Source organism: Cricetulus griseus, unplaced genomic scaffold (genome assembly GCF_003668045.3).
Source record: "Cricetulus griseus strain 17A/GY unplaced genomic scaffold, alternate assembly CriGri-PICRH-1.0 unplaced_scaffold_76, whole genome shotgun sequence".
NCBI lineage: Eukaryota > Metazoa > Chordata > Mammalia > Rodentia > Cricetidae > Cricetulus > Cricetulus griseus.
In genome coordinates, this window is record NW_023277417.1 from 93,102 (window position 1) to 97,896 (window position 4,795).

The following is a 4,795-nucleotide window of genomic DNA, read 5'->3' on the forward strand; positions in this document are numbered from 1 at the left end:
AATTGTTAAGCACTTGAAAAAACTGCTAGTACCTATAAATGGCAGTATAAAGTTTAACTTTTATCTCAATGTTCAAGTTAATTATCTATAATTCAAACACTAGCAAATCATTGAGTCCTAGTGAACTACTTACTAGTAAAACACATTTTAACATTGCTTATAAATGTAAGGTAATAATATCTTAGCTTTACCCTGTTTGGCATACTAAGACAATTAAATTCCAAATTGTCTAACAAGTGTCCTCTGAACCTGTTGTGCAGTGACCCAGGACCAGGACAGAATGGCCTCCGGAGACTTGGCTGTAGGAATCTTCTTCATGTTACAGACTGCCCTGGGAATGCTGGGGAACTCGGCCTTGTTTTGTTGTCTTATCGTTGCTGACTTTGCTAGAATCAGGGCGAAGCCCACAGACCTGATTGTCAAACACCTGACCTGGGCCAACTTCATAGTTCTCTGCAAAGGAATCCCGCAGACCACTGCTGCTTTTAGTCACACTTACTATGTAGATTATATTTCATGTAAACTTGCCTTATATTTTCATAGAGTTGGCAGAGGAGTGTCCCTTAGCTCCACATCCATGCTGAGTGTCTGTCAGGCCATCTCCATCAGCCCCAGCAATTCCAAGTGGGCACAGCTCAAGGTCAGAATCCCCAGGATCACTGGTCCTTCCCTGGGACTTTGCTGGGCCCTCCAGCTGTTATTATATGTCTTTCTTCCCATATACACAACTGATACATGGTATGGAAGAAATATGACTGGGATTAAAGATTTTGGATACTGTGTTGTTATAAGTTCTGGGAGACTAATCAGTAAACTTCTTGTCCTCCTATTGGCAGTCAATGATGCTGTGTTTTTGGGGCTCATGTTGTTGTCCAGTGGCTACATGATATTTATCCTGCTCCAACATAAGCAGAGGGTAGAACAGATCCAGAGATCCCTGTCTCCTAGGTCAAACTCTGTGATGAGAGCAACACAAGGCATCATCACCCTGGTGAGCGTCTTTCTGTTCTTCCATATAACCTCTATTGTCTTTACCTCCTATCTCTCTGTCTTTGCTGGGACCGGTAGGTGGCTGTCCAATGCAGGTGTGGCCATGGCTGCATGCTTCCCAACGTTCTGCCCCTTTCTGCTCATCAGACACCACACCTCCCTTTTCAGGCTCTGCTGTACCGGTTCTCCTCCGACAAAACAATGTGCATGTGTAGTCAGAGTCTAAATGCTGTGCCGTCTGCAACACTCTTCTCATGTCTTCTGCTCAGTTTTCTTCTGGGAACACACTGTCAATACCAACTTCACAGTAGACACTGATTATCGGCAGAGTTTCATCAGAATGCAGTTTGTAACATAGTCTGGGACACAGGCAATCCATGGTGGACGATGTGAGTGCTGAAACAATCACCACTTACTTTATAAAAATGTGACCATCATAGTAGCACAGGCAATTAGCTGTGGGGGTTTTGCAGAATATGGTGCTTTTAGTGAGCATCTATGAGAATGGGATTTTTTGTTTTGCTTTGGCTTGTTTTTTTGTGAGAGGTTTCTGTGTATTGTTTTGGAGCCTGTCCTGGAACTCACAAAGATCTGTCTGCCTCTGCCTCTCAAGTGCTGGGATTAAAGGCATATGATAGTTTGATCATTACCAGGAGGGGAGAAAGGATCACAGAGAGCTCTGAGATCACCACTGCCACCCCTGACCTAGTCATCATCACACCCCAGGAGAGGCTGCAGCCTTTGGCAAGGTCCCAGTCACCACCAATGTAACCATGAGCAGCAAGGCAAAGACCCAGCAGATGCCAGCTGCCCCAACAGCCGCCCTCAGCACTGCCCAAGAAACCAGCAGCAGCAATGTGTAGCACCCACCTCGGGGAACAAAAAGTCATTGCAAGGAAGGTTTTGGTAACAGCAAAATGGTTCAATGTAAGCAACGGATACAATTTCACCAACAGAAATGGCACCAAGGAAGACGTATCTGTACACCAGACTGCCATAAAGAAGAATAAACCCAAGAAATACCTTCGAGGTGAGGGAGACAAAGAGACTGTGGAGTTTGGTGCCCTTGAAGGAGAAAAGGGTGCGAAGGAGGCAGCAAATGTTTCAGGCCCTTGTGGAGTTCTAGTCCAAGGCAGTAAATAAGTAGTAGACCTTAACCATTAAAGAAACTATCCACGTCAGAGGGGCCCTCCACGCAACTACCAGCAAAATTACCAGAATAGTGTGAGTGGGGAAACGAAGGAGGGATCAGAAAGAGTTTCTGAAGTCCAATCCATTATAGGCCCATTATAGGTCTGTCACTAGGGAGATTTCCAGAGATCTACAAGGATGACACCAACTGGCAGTCTGCGCAATGGTGGAGAGGCTATCCTAAGTGCCCTTCCCCTGTGATGAGACTGATGACTGCTTTGTATACCATCCTTGAGCCCTCATCCAGTGGCTGGTGGAGGTAGAGGCAGACACCCTCATCTGTACACTGACCTGAACTCTGGAACCCAGTTCCAAAGAGGGAGGAATGAAGATCAGGATGGTGAAATCCACAGAGGCAACGGGCCTGAACAAGGGGTAGGGCATGGACCCCTGACAGAGGCCAGCACGGGACCTATCCAGACTCCTGAACGTGGATGTCAATGAGGAGGCCTCAACACTCTGTGGGGCCCCTCCTAGTGGATCAGTATTTTTCCCTGGTGTAAGAGGGGACTTTGAGAGCCCATCCCATGTGATGGGTTGCTTTCTCGACCTAGGGGAGGGCCTAGGCTCAGCCCAGGATGAGGTGGTGGATTTGGGGAGCCCCCATGGAGGGCCACACCCTCCCTGGGGAGCAGAAGGAGGATGGAATGGGGGGCTTCCCAGGGTGGATTTCTGGAAGGGAGGGGTAGGAGAGGGAGAAGGGATTGACATGTGAAGCAAGCTTGTTCCTAATTTGAACTAATAAAAAAGTTTAAAAAAAGAAAGTAGCGATTTTCCAGTTACTTGGAAAATCACCATGCAATCAAGAGATGCTTGTCATCCCCAGGAGACCTGATATATCAGGTCAGAACACTTAGTTACAATGCCATGTTTCTTCATTGCCACCAGAAATGTTCAGGATGTGCACTGGGCACACTATTGATCTGAAGGGTCACACAGTCTTGAAAAGTAAATGAAGGATCACAGAGGCAATCAAGCCACATGACAGAAATAAAGCAGAGAAGTAAACTGAGGGAATGTGAAAGACTTGGGGAAACGTGGGAGACAAACTCTGAACTGAATATAAATAAAGACAGATGTCTCACGAGCGGAATTTTGAATTGTAAGATATTTTTGTAAACCCTATTCTGGATGGCAGAGATCTTTGTTTGAAATGTTTTTATTTCATGAGAAACTTCCAGATTAGCTAAGTGTAACATTGCTAATAGAACGAAAACAGCACCTCACTGTTTAAACCTGGTTTGAAACCAACATAATATTTAACTCTAGTACAGACATGTTAAAATCCCTCCTTGGATTTTCTTTTTGTCCTCATGCCTCCATTAACCACCAAGTCTTTATATAATTTTTTTCATTATCTTGGGGATATAAATGAACTCTCTTGACCTATACATAAATGCTATCTTTCTTTTAAAAGATACACACACACACACACACACACACACACACACACACACACATATACATATATATATTAGAAATATCATTTATTCTCCATTATACCCACATAGTCTGCCTAACCTTAAGAGGAAAGGAAGAAATAGAAAACCTCAAACACATAGCAGCCCCTTCCATTCAGAAACAAGCATCTGCTCAGCATGTAAGAGCTTATTTTTTGTCTCATGACTGTATACATGTCTTGGCTATGAATGTTTAGTGAAGGAGGAGTAATGATGAGGTCTTTTTCTTGGAAAAGAGAGTCAATTTCTGCCAGGGCTCTAACAAGGAAGATGAGAGAAGTGTTGCCTTGATCCTGTGCAGGGAGCAAGCTACTTATATGACAGGGGTTTTCTAAAAGATGTCTACCATGCATTTCTCTTTCTCTTTCCCACCACAAAATGTCCATATGTCCATGCCTTCCTCTCTTGTGAGTATGTGTGTGTGTGTGTGTGTGTGTGTGTGTGTGTGTGTGTACTTGCTCACGTTATTATAATCTAAGTCACAAACATAGTCTCAAATTATTATATTCTACATCATACATGCTTACATATTTTGTCTAGGTGATTAGAGATTCTTGCACCTACTTAACCAAATAAAAGCTTGTGTTCAAGTGAATGCTAGTTACAGGATGGCCATGGAGGCTAAGTCCTCAGTGCAAGTATTTATCTGTTGCCAGAATCCTTCAAAAATTTTATGTCATAGTCATACATAGTTATTAAATATTTTGGGCATTTGTGTCATGCCTGTGTTTTTGCCTGTCCTGATTGTTATTTTATGAATCAATTTTAACAGCTTTATGAAACATACACAGTCTATGAATATTTTTTTCCATCAGGGATGTGGTTCTGTTCACAGTCAGCAGAGAGACAATATCATATTCCATAAATCTATACAAAAAACACACAATCACAGAAACAGACACAGACAGATACACACACACACACACACACACACACACACACGCACACGCACACACACACGCACACACACACACACACACACAAAGAGTTGATTACATTAATTCATGCCAGCACTGAGGATTCAACATATTCAGTTATGCAAACTCACAGATCTGAATGAATACTACTAAGTTAAATCTGTAATTCCATGAACAGTTATAAATTAGTAGCAATATAGTACAAAATTAATGTTGTAATTTCTACGAATCAGTTTT

The 4,795-nt window shown here is 43.0% G+C and overlaps 1 pseudogene; it reads left to right on the forward strand.

Moving 5' to 3' along the window:
• The first annotated feature begins 1,763 nt into the window (after window positions 1-1,763).
• On the forward strand, window positions 1,764-2,283 carry LOC113830969 (annotated as a pseudogene).
• Window positions 2,284-4,795: the final 2,512 nt, after the last annotated feature.